This window comes from Chrysemys picta, chromosome 12 (assembly GCF_011386835.1).
Source record: "Chrysemys picta bellii isolate R12L10 chromosome 12, ASM1138683v2, whole genome shotgun sequence".
Taxonomy (NCBI): domain Eukaryota; kingdom Metazoa; phylum Chordata; order Testudines; family Emydidae; genus Chrysemys; species Chrysemys picta.
The window spans coordinates 57,744,846-57,757,186 of record NC_088802.1 but is presented as its reverse complement, the minus strand read 5'-3'; the positions used below and the strand labels follow the sequence as shown (position 1 = coordinate 57,757,186).

The window sequence follows — 12,341 nt, the reverse complement described above, 5'->3', positions numbered from 1 at the left end:
ATCATTCTTAGTCTGAAATGAGTGTCCTTTCTATGACATTTAGACCAGCACTCTGCTACTTGGAAGAAATAATTTCACATTCATGTTCCAGAAATAAACCTGGCAGTGATCATCAGTGATCTATTTCACAGGTCTGTTCTTTAAGGGAAAGCTAGCACCACACTCCCCCCCCCCTTTTTTTGGGGGGGGAGGGGAATTCAATTGCAACAGATACCTGGTATTCAGGAAGTTGGGTATTGTGGAAGCAGAGAAAGAACTGACAGAAAGGAACTGCAATACATGACAGTTCGTTAGCAAGAGTCAGGCTAACTGTAACCCTGATAACGCGAGATTTGTAGAAGCGAGGATTGTGTGAGGCGGGTGAGAAAGAACTGTTGAAGAAGTCATTATGACCTGGTATAGATAAGGTGTAGAAGACCTTGTGTAGATAAGGTATAGAAAATATTGTATGTTGGCAAGAGTCAAAACAAGTGAAGAAATAAGATATCAGAATGACCTATGTATAAACAAAATGCAACTGTTGCTCATTATTGTCTGTAACAAAAGGTATAAATGCTTGCTGTAATTGTTTACCTGTTGAGAGACCTGCTTAGCTCTCTCCCTCTGCGCAATTGTGAGAGTTAATAAAGCATCTGACTTGCTGTACCTAAACAAATAGTGAGAACTCTGTTTTTCTCCGACAATTTGGGGGCTCGTCCGGGATGGCAACGCCCGCAGAGGCACCGGCAGCTGCTACGGTTCGTTCCCCTTCGAACCCCATGGCGCCACAATAGAGGTAGGAGACCTTTTGAAATCTCTATTGGGGTGTTGGAGGAGGACTGTCCATGGGGCCATCTGTCCCTGGTGGGCTCACGCCATCCGAACTTATTGACTGTGCAGCAAGGTCAGATGCTGAGCGGCTTAGGGGAATTCTTGCCGCCCCCTGTATGCATATGCGAGGTGCATAGGTATGCACCGGTGTTGAGGGGTTGTTACCGCCTCAGGAGGGGTTTTTACCGCCTCGAGTGATGCATCGAGGTACTTGGGAATAGTACCTGGAATAAAGCCTTGGGGTGTGTGTGTGTGTGTGTGTGTGTGTGTACGTACACCAGTGTGAATTGAGTGTTACCGGAAGTCGCCCAGAGTACTCTGCGAAGTCTTTTGGCTCGTGACAAGAACTACTCTAACGCAAGCCCGGTAACTAGAGGATCTTTTAGGAGATCCGACCCACGGTGGGCTAACTCGGCCTGACATCGTCCGGCGAGGAGGCTACCTGGGTCTAGGAGTGTGTGAACCCATCTTCCCTCCCCTTTTCCTCTCCGTGTGAGCCACTGACAGTCTGACCATCTCACTGGATGCAACAGAGTAAGTGGCGCCGTCTCTCTGAGACTAGCCGACGCTCTTTGCTGAAGTGAGGTGTAGGAGGGTCGTGGCCATCCTCGTTAGTCTCTCCTGTGTGAATACCCTGTAGGGAGAGATCCTTAGTTTATGTGCCGCTAGCGTGGACAGGGCATCCTCCTCCCTGTGTGTGTGATTGGAAAATGGGTGGGGGACAGTCTAAGGATTCCCTCTCACCCACTAAGGGTACCCCAGCTTATTTCATGTACGTACATTATGGTATTAAAACCTGCAGGTATTTAGAGAATTGGAATCATTACACGTGTGAAAATTCATCTAAACAATGCCCACTAGAAGGTAACTTCAATTTAGATAAGATCATACATCTCAGAGGAGCTTTTAATCACAAAAAAGCCTCTGACACACAATGGGAGCAATTTGTCTAGTGAGGAAAGGAACGGGTTAATTTGAAATTCAGCTTGGTCCAGAGATAAAGAGAAAGTTAATCTGCGTTCAAGGTCAAGAATCAATGCAGACCAGGCTAAGTACAAAGAAAAACTGCTTTCAGCCCCAGCTGGCTGTGAAAAATATAGACATAGTCCAACCAAAGGCAATACAAGTTACAGCGCTGAGATTACATTTGCAAAGCTTAACTGTCCAGTGAGATCCAACAGTCTGCCTTTGCGACCCTGGAGCCGGCGTGGTTTGGGGACGCTGAAGAAGCCACAGGCAGCCGGCCTGGACTGGAATCACTGAAAAGACGCCCCAGGAGACCTCAGGGTGTAAAAGAACTGCTCTCCCAAGAGAGGAAGCAAGTTGGAGATTGCACAGCACCTTCTCTGAACGTTATACACAGACATGGCCAGTCTGGACGTACGTGTGTGAGTATGAAAGTGTGCCTACTCTCAACCGCAGTAAGTCTGAGAACCGGAGAGGGATTTAGCATTCCTCTTTCCACCCCGGTTGACCGGGAAGGGTGTCAGGTGGATCTACCCCAGTTGTAGCAGGACTGGGCAATAGAGAAGTTGGAGAAAAGGGAAGAGTTGTGTACTTGATAACTAGAATTGAGCAATTAAGAGCATAGATCATGAACCAGGCAGCAACTCAAACCTACGCCCAGGGCAAGTTGCAAGCCTTGAGACAGGACTTCCAGGCAGAAAAGGAAGCACTGGCTAAGCAAGTACCGGTCCTTCAGGGACTTATCAGAATGTAACCATTTGTGTTTGCATATGCTGTAAGAGCAGTGTGTTTCCCACAAGAGAAAATTGAATAGTTAAACGCCAATGGGCCATGCGTTTTGCCCAAGTGGCAAGCCTCACGAGGGAGGACTCGGGTAGCCTTGTGAGTAAGAATGTTTAAGAGAAGAGACCAGGAAGGGTGAGGGCTAGTTGAGAAGCCCACCCTCCTATCTAAATTGGTAGTGAAAAAGCCAGTGCCCATGGAAGGGACAGTTCAGCGAGAAAAGCAGGATCGGGCCCAAGCGGGTAGGCAATAGATAGAGAGATTGGAGAACAGGTTGGAAACTTTGAGGGCATAGTGGAAGGAAAGGAGTAAGTAATTATAAGCATGGGGATTTCAAATCCCCAGGATAATAATTGAAATGGTAAAATGTGTGTAAGACAGAGTCTTTGTACCAAGGTGCAAGGCTCTCCTTTCTTCTGCTGAATAAAGCAACTCTTCCTTATTCCTGTCTGGCTGTTATTGGCTCTCAGCTAGGTGGGCCCGATATTTTGGTGACAGTTACTGGCGACTCCGGTTAATTAATTTCTGTCTTATACATTTAGGCGTTAGGTGTGTGGACAGAACTGAGCCGTTTATTCGTAATTCCTCAGAGTGGAAGCCATCGCGTGCGATGAAGCTCTGAGGTTGAATTGGGATCCTTCTGTCCCGTCCCCTGTAACGGTCAGTATTAGTAGAAATTCCTGTAATAGGATCCTATTAGGCCATAATTCCCTCTGTTCTCTGTGTAATTCTCTGTTAGAGTATCAGCAGGCAGATGGGTGGGTCTCTGGTAAAACCCTCTAAGGATAGCCCTTTGAATTATATGTTAAGTAAATGGCCTTTACCCGGTGTTCAGGAAAGAATAAAGATTTGAATTTGTTTTTGGGTAACAAAATAGCAGATAAAAGATCTGGTAAAAAGAGAGAGAAGGACAGTGCCCCTGGCTCTGTGTGGTCGAGCTGTCACTTTACTAGGGGTGCATGGAGATTTTGTAAGCACAAAAGAAACAGTTACACCTTGTGTAGAAATTGATGTGGCTAGTGTTGTAGAAATTGAATTGTGGATAGGATGTGCATTTTCCCCAGAACATGTGCAGTGTATATTGTAGCAGAGGTAAAAGAAATGCAAACCTACCAATATAGGTTGTGTTGTCTCTTTCAGATCACTGGGTGTTTGAAAGCAGGAGTTAGAAGTAAAAGGCAATCAAAAGTCTGGGAAAGTTAATTGTGACTTCTTAAGTAAGAATCTTTAAGCTGTGGATAGCTTTGGATCTGGAAGCAAGCCAGAAAGCATCTATATTAATGCAATTTTCTAACTAATAAAAGGTAGAAGCCACTGAAACCTGGGCTGCCTATGAAACAAATACAAGGAAATATGGGGTAATTCCTCTGTTTTGTCTAAAATCAACAAGAGTATGTGTGTATATAAAGGAAATATTTTAAGCAATGACTGACTACCCAGAAGGGGTAGACCTCTGTTCTTTTGTCTTTCAGATCATCAGAGAAAACGGATGCCAGCTGAACAGCATTCAATGTACCATGCATTTACTGGCACAATAGGAATTATTTTTGTGTTCTTTGTCCTGTCTTGTGGCCAGAATTGTTGGGTTTAATATTTTCATAATTTTTCAATTAAAAAAATCTGGCCAATGTCACATTGAACAGAGTTCTCACTATTTGTTTAGGTACAGCAAGTCAGATGCTTTATTAACTCTCACAATTGCGCAGAAGGAGAGAGCTAAGCAGGTCTCTCAACAGGTAAACAATTACAGCAAGCATTTATACCTTTTGTTACAGACAATAATGAGCAACAGTTGCATTTTGTTTATACATAGGTCATTCTGATATCTTATTTCTTCACTTGTTTTGACTCTTGCCAACATACAATATTTTCTATACCTTATCTACACAAGGTCTTCTACACCTTATCTATACCAGGTCATAATGACTTCTTACACAGTTCTTTCTCACCCGCCTCACACAATCCTCGCTTCTACAAATCTCGCGTTATCAGGGTTACAGTTAGCCTGACTCTTGCTAACGAACTGTCATGCATTGTCATTACATCCAATCAAAACCCCTAAGGTTGAAGCATCTGACCCTAAAACCAGTATAATACCAACAGGCTGTGAAGCATAAAACCCCAAGAAAGTAAATGTATTTTAAACATGGATGCCAATATTTTTAAAGGTATGTGCTTCCTCAGTACCTTTTGAATGTTAAGTCACTTTTATTTTGGAGTATAAGCCCCTAATCCTTCAAACACTTAAATGTGCTGAACTTTTACTACTGTGAGTAGTCCCATTAAGTTTGTCTTACACACTTAACTCTGAAATTTTGGAATGGAATTTCCATCTGGAATATAAACTGAAAAATTAAAGAATCCTTTGTGGAAGAAAGAAAACAAAATGCCTTGTAGTAAGAGACTTAAAGAACTCAATCTGTTAATGTTTCAATCTATTTTGATAAAATAACTTAACAGTATACAAGTACCTGGATGGGTAATAAAGGGCTCTCTAATCTAGAAGAGAAAGGCAGAACAAGGCATTAAATATAAACACACTCTGAGAAATCTCATGTGTCCAAAAAGAAATTCTGGAGACACTAGGATACCAAAGACATATGTCACGCAGGGGCATGCACAAGGGGCAAGTAGGGGCACACTCTCCCACTCCCTTCCCCTCCCACCCCCCAATAATCAGTGGGGGCCCAGAACTCCAGGCAGGGAGAGCAAGCTCCTCAGCCCCCAGGCCCCTCCAAAAGCAATGAAATTTAAATTCCAGCACATGCCTGGCTTCCTAACACTGGGGTCAACAGGAGTGAAGAGACTATATGTACTTTACTGATAATTATTTTTGCACAGCAAGTTAAAATTCATTAATGTATTTAAACTTGTTGGTTTAATACGTTTTGCTAAATAAAATCATATGCCATTCCGTTTCAGTAAATGTATTACCATTAATTTATTTTGTCGCAAAATTAGGTGATTTGGAATTTGTTCCATTCATCATATAGGTTTCTACCAAAATATTCTTCTTGAGCAAATAGCCAAAGTTGGATTGTATTTCCAGTACATCTGCTAGATAAGTTAGCTTCCTGATTCCAGGGTCTTCAGGACTTTGGTGTGCATATAGAGTGAAGCAACTGCAGGAAAAAGTATTGTTTCCATCATGACATTTTTACAGGAACAAGTTTACAAATGACAGAAAGTAATAGAAGAGACTTTCTATCTTCTCTCCCTCCCCCATGTGCTCTAGTATCTGGATACCCAACTTAAAAAACAAACAACTTTTCCTACCACAGACGACAGGTCACTACTACTTCCTGTAGATATGGTTTTATGTGTGCCTGTACTGTTTCTTTGGTGAATTTACAGCAAAATTCTTTTAAGGGTAATCCTCTCTAAACTGACATAATTTAGTCACTAAAATATCCATCTGCAAAGCCTCACAGGGGCAGATGGATTATTAACGAATCACTGTTAAATGGCAGCACACTAATTCTTACTAGAAAAAAAAAATAGATACAAAATAATGCTTTGACAGAATTCTTTGTCTCCAGTTAGTCAAGCTGCTCCAAGGCTAAACAATGGGAGTATGAATAATGGAGTAGATGACTCTCTCTAAAATTAGAATTCCCACTCTGTCCAGCAGGACAAGGAACCTTTTTTAGAAGCTTCTGTGTCCATAGGCGCTGACTCCGTGGGTGCTCCATGGCTGGAGCACTCACGGGAAAAAATTTTGGGTGCTGAGCACCCACCAGCAGCCCCCTACCCCCATCAGCTCCCCCCACTGCCTCTGCCTGCTGGCGGGCCCTGCAGATCGGTGCCTCCCCCTCCCTCCCTGCGCCTCCCGCCCGCTGCAATCAGCTGTTTCGTGGCGTGCAGGAGGCTCTGGGGGCAGGACCGGCTCTAGGCACCAGCTTGTCAAGCAGGTGCTTGGAGCGGCCGCTCCGGAGAGGGGCAGCACAACCAGGTATTCGGCGACAATTCGGCGGACGATCCCTCACTCCGCCTGGGAGTGAAGGACCTCCCGCCAAATTGCCGCCGCAGATCGCGGCTTTTTTTGTGTTTGTTTTGGCTGCTTGGGGTGGCCAAAACCCTAGAGCCGGCCCTGTCTGGGGAGGATGGGGCGGAACTGGTGGGAAGAGGCGGAGTGGGGCCTGGGGGGGGGGGGGGGAGGGGGGGAGTGGGAGCCGGGCATGGGGCAGAGTCAGGGGTCGAGCACCCCCTGGCACTTTAGAGAGTCGGGGCCTGCATCTATGAAAGCAAAACATTTTCTTTACAATCCAGGAAAAAACATTATAAAAACAGACATCTAGGAAGAAGCTAGTGACTTCCCTTCATATACAGTCCACCTGCCAATTAAAGTCTCTGCCAACAGATGAGTGCCTTGCTTTTACACAGTAAAACTCCAAATTCATTCCCAAAGCCAGCTGTGAAAACCCTCAGATTCATGCCCAAACCACTCTGTCAGGCTCTGCCAGTGCATGCAAGAATAAAACATAAGGGCCAAATTCTGTACTCAGTTACACTGAGACCAGAATTAGACCACAGGAGACTTTGCCAGGGATAAGCCTATCAGAGTGAAGCATTCAATACCCATTATGCAAACAAAAGATACAGTATTGCTGCAACTGATATGTGTAACGTTCCCAGTCCCCAAATCAGGAATTCTATGCTTAGCTGAAAGAATACCTGTTCCCTGCAGAAACATGAGCATCCATCCATCCATCCATGGGTGCACACTTTGTGCCAGCTGCTCACTCACATCAGGAACAGCACGTACCTGTAAACTTATTCTGATCCACAGTTGCACGGGCAGAAGCCCAACTACCAGAACTGTTCATTGCATTCATACTGTAGGTGGAATACAGGTATTCTTACTTCTTTGGTTTTGCCTCACTGTATGAGGGATAAGAATACTACATAGTGAGTCACAGTGTGTTTTGGTATTTCATTTTTATAAAACCTATATCGTTTTTTTCCCCAGCCCTCTATCTAAAAAAGCCTCATTGACAGAAATGGAACCAGGCTACCATTCTGGTAAAAATGGCAGCTCAGTAGAGAATGCTGCTGACCCGAGTTGTGCTGCATGAAAGTTCCTAGCGAAAGCAGTCTCTGGAAGCCAGGACCCCAAAAAGTTTGAATTTGGCAGCAACAAAAAACACTTCAAAGTCAGTTACTGGAACAAGAGAACAATGTTCTAAACATCAAAGGTCTCACAGATTGTGAGGGAGATGGACAACTATGACCTTGAAATCCTGGGCATGTGGGTGGCCAAAACAGGTGGGAATAAGAAGTGCTTCAAGCAAGAGAAGAAACATCTCATCTATTCAGGTTGTAGTGGCACTTGTAAACTCAGAGGGAGTAGCACTCATTAAGATAGGTGAATTTTTCCCACCCACAGAATCTATCAACCAATGCCTCATGTGTCAGATTTCAAACCAAATTCCTAAAGATGTCAATCATACAGTGCTATGCTCTGATAGAGGAATACAGTGATGAGGATAAAGATAAGGTCTATAAATGCCTCAAGTATAATTGAAGGTATTGAGGTAAAACGGAATATGGTTAATGGAAAAATTGTGAAACAAGTTGAAATTATTAAAAAATGTTGAACACAATAGTTGGTGTGAATCGGTTTTGGGATGGTCACCTCCCACAAAAGGAGTTCTGAATGTAATGTTGCATCCTATAGTTGTAATATGTAGTATACAAATTGTTTGGTTTCACAGTAGTAGCCGTGTTAGTCTGTATCAGCAAAAAGAATGAAACTGTTAGAAATGGGCCATCCTGATTATCACTACAAAAGTTTTTTTCCCCTTGCTGATAATAGCCAATGATTACTTTCGTTATAGCTCGTATGGCAACACCCATTTTTTCAGGGTGTGTGTGTGTGAGATAATCTTCCTACTGTATTTTCCACTGCATGCATCCGATGAAGTGGGTTTTAGCCCACGAAAGTTTAGGTCAAATAAATTTGTTAGTCTCTAAGGTGCCACAAGTACTCCTCATTCTTTTTACAAATTGTTTGTCAGTTATGCTTTTCATGTGTTTTTGGACCAAAATCGTGTATTTTACATTGTGAAGCGTTCAAGAGAAAATGAGAATTGAAATGAACCTGTTCAGCAAATTAGAAGTGTGATAAAAAATTTGTAAATAGGCCCTGAAATGAAGTATAACCATAAGGAATATCTTCCTTTGAGGACTGGTGAGCCAACGATGGGTATGATGCCTGAAAGACAGGGGCAACCTAAGGCAGGCCCAGTTGTTGGGAAAGAAAAGAAAAGAAAAAGCAGTGGAATGCAGGCTGCGCTACCAGGAACATGACCAGCAGAGTAAATGCAGCCTAGAGCTATCAATCAAGCTGTCCGATGTGTAACCTCTGTGAATCTGCACATATGCAAAAGGGACTCCTGGCCTGAGGTATGCAGGTCTCAGGATCCTACTTATGATTATGATTCATGTGAAAGATAACTATTTTTAGGTAAACAGTTCTTGGCTGGTTGATTGGGTTAAACTAACAACAGCTCAGGCTCTGTGTTGTTAGGTAAACAAAGTAACCAATCAACAGTTCACATGGCTATGTATTGATTGGTCAATTGTTTTAACTTTCACTCTCTCTCTCCCAGTTTATTGGAGCTATCTGCTGGTCAGATTATACCACCATGACTCTGCTGAACAGAGCTCTGGTGTCTGTAAACCTACATCTTTAACAAACAATTTGTTAAATACTTACCTGTGTTCCAAGAGTCAATTTCTGTATGGATCAGGAAGTTAGCAGGCAGAACCTGAGGGATTACTACCACCTAGAGCAGGGGTGGGGAACCGCTGGCCCACTGCTTCTTTTCATCTGGCCTGCGGCAAGTCTCTGCACTGTGGGCTGGACACCCTGAGCCTCGGCGCTGCCCCACGGGGTTGGAGCCGCGAGCACCAGCTTGTCCCTGCAGCCCCTAGGCGGAGGGGTGATCAGGGAAGCTCCACACACTGTCCTCGTCCCCGGCGCTGGCTCCGCAGCTCCCATTGGCTGGGAACCATGGTCAACGGGAGCTGCGGGGGCAGCGTCTACAGGAGCAGGCAGCATGCGGAGCTGCCGGACCCCTCCGCCTAGGGATCAGACATGCCGGTCACCTTGGGGAGCAGAGCAGAGCCAGGGCAGGCAGGGAGCCTGCCTTAGCCCTGGTGCGCTGCCAACTGGGAGCCGCCTGAGGTAAGCACCTCCCAGCCAGAGCCTACTCCCCACACACCCCCCTGCATCCCAACACCAGAGTCCCCTCCTGCACCCAAACTCCCTCCTGGAGTCTGCACCCCAACCCTGTCCCAGCCCTGAGCCCTCTCCCGCACCCAAGCTCCCACCTGGAGCCCACACCCCAAACCGCCTCTTGTACCCTAACCCCATCCCATCCCCAACCCAGAGCCCACACCGCCAGCTAGAGCAACACCCCCTCCCACACCCAAATCCCCTGCCCCGAGCCCGCTTGTGCACCCCAAACCTCTTGGCCTCAGCCCAGAGCCCCCTCCCACACCCTGAACCCATTTCTGGCTCCACCACAGAGCCTAGGGAAGCCCTGAGCCTCTGTGCCCCCACAGAAGTGGGGAGCTGTGGCCAATGGGAGCTGCGGGGGCAGTGCTTACAGAGAGGGGCCACATGCCCCCCCCCACCCTCTCCAGGAGCCGCAGGGGTGCATTGGCCCCTTCCCGGAGCGGCATGGGGCCCAGGGTAGGCAGGGAGCCTGCCTTAGCAGCAGGCACACTGTACCGCCAACCGGGAGCCGCTGGAGATAAGTGCTGCCCAGTGGGAGGCCACACCCCCCAACCTTGAGCCCCCTCCTGGAGCCAGCACCCAAAACCTCCTCCTGCATCCCAACACTCTGCCCCAGCCCAGAGCCCCCTTCTGCACCCAAACTCCCTCCCAGAGCTGCACCCCTCATGCCCTCCTGTACCCCAACCCTCTGCCCCAGGTTCAGCCCAGTTCCCCCTCACACACTGCAAACCCCTCAGTCCCAGCCCAGAGCCTGCACCCCCTCCCAAACCCCTACCCCAGCGAAAGTGAGTGAGGGTGGGGGGAGAGCGAGCAACAGGAGGGGAAATGGAGTGAGCAGGGCAGGGCTTTGGGGAAGGGGTGGGGTAGATTCTGGGTTGCTCTTAAATTCAAAAAAAGTTATCTTGGGTGTAAAAAAAGGTTGGAGACCATTGAGTTACAGTAATTTTTGATAAAATAAAAGCATCCTTCGATAGATAATTAATTCTCAGAAACACCTGCCCCATATCAGTTACAAGTGGTTCCTTTCTCGACATCTGGACATTTCCCGAAGCATCACAAGTTTAGAGTTAAAAGGACAGTGTTATTTAACACCACACGAACACACTACAGAAAACTTTCAGCTTACCAACAACACAATACGGTCAGCTAAAGTTCAGAGTAAAAACAAAATGGATAATAATGTAAAAGCCTTGTAGGGCAATGACATTAATTTATCCCAAATAAAACTCTTTAATGTTGTGTAGCCAGCACCTGTGGCTAACACAGAAAAGATTCTGAGATGTTTAGCCAAGAAATCATGAGTGTTTAACATAAAAAAAAAAAAAAAAAAAAAAAAGATTAATATTTACCAACACTGAAGAAAAATGGGACATCCTCAGAGATAGTGATTCAAGCGGCAACCATCACAGTTAGATATTAAAATAGACAGCCAGAATTGGATAAACCAAGAGATGTTTTCTCTCATAGAGGAAAGAAAAGCACTGAAGGGGGAAGTCCCAAATGCTAAGACCAACTAAATATTGGAAAAAATAAAAGGAGGAGTACAAGAAAGCAAACAAAACAGTGAAAAAACAACACAATGAAAAATAAATGGAGATATGTTGAAGACCTAGCAGCTGAAGGTGAAATTGCTGCTATGACTGGTAAACAACTCTGTGGTTTCCTATTGACTAAAACCCTGTGTGGAAATTTCAAAACATGAAATGGGCCAATAAAAAATTAAGATGGAGAAATGCTTACAACTGAAGTAGAACAGAACAAGAGATGAGTGGAGCATTTCAAATAAGTCCTAAGACAAGCTCTACCTCACTATCAGAATTCAGTTAAACAGGCAAACCTGGTCAACTTGAGATTAACATTGGTCCAACATATATGTCAGGCTGGAGTCGAAAAGCTGAAAAACAACAGAAGTGTTGGGAAATGATAAAAATCACAGCAGCAATGCTAGAAGCACTGGACACCAACACCCTAATGAAACTGACAAAGCTGTTCAAGGAAGTTTAGGGGGGGGGGGAAAAAAGAGACCCCTTGTGGCCAGTGAAAACATGGGAGAATGGTCAGAATACCCAAAAACAGTAATCCTAATGACTGTAGAAACTGGAGAGGAGTCTCTGTTGTAGGGAAAGTTTTCTGTAGTGTGGTACTACCCAGGATGAAAGAGGCAGTGAATGCAAAGCTGGGGAAGATCAGGCTGAAGAGATCTGTATAGATCAGATTTTCATGTTAAGGACATCATAGAAGGATGTCTAGAATGGCAGGCTCCCCGTATCAATTTAATTGATTTTCAAAAAGCATGTGACAACCTGCATAGGCATGCATTGTGGAATATTCTACAGTCTGATGGAATTCCAGCTAAAGTCGTCAACATCATTAACCTATGTACAGTGACACAAAGTCTGCTGTAAAAGTGAACCAGACAACAGCATGGTTCAACTGGACACAGGTGTAAAACAGGGCTGCATTCTTGCTCTCCTGTTGGTTGGCATTGCCATAGACTGGCTGATGAAGAAATGTATTAGCAACACAAACACTGGCATAG

The 12,341-nt window shown here is 45.2% G+C and overlaps 1 protein-coding gene across 6 annotated transcripts in view; it reads right to left on the bottom strand.

The window, feature by feature from the left end:
* Nucleotides 1-12,341, bottom strand: part of SLC16A3 (solute carrier family 16 member 3) — a 45,062-nt gene that overhangs the window by 20,416 nt on the left and 12,305 nt on the right. For 2 of the 6 annotated variants that reach the window (XM_024104728.3, XM_065563836.1), the window contains exon 2: nucleotides 5,494-5,681. The exons of 3 other annotated variants lie outside the window; for them this stretch is intronic. The gene's annotated coding sequence lies outside the window, so the exon portion shown is untranslated. Of the gene's footprint in view, nucleotides 1-5,493; nucleotides 5,682-7,233; nucleotides 7,533-12,341 lie in introns of those variants that run through there. One more of the 6 variants, XM_065563835.1, reaches the window with a different exon arrangement.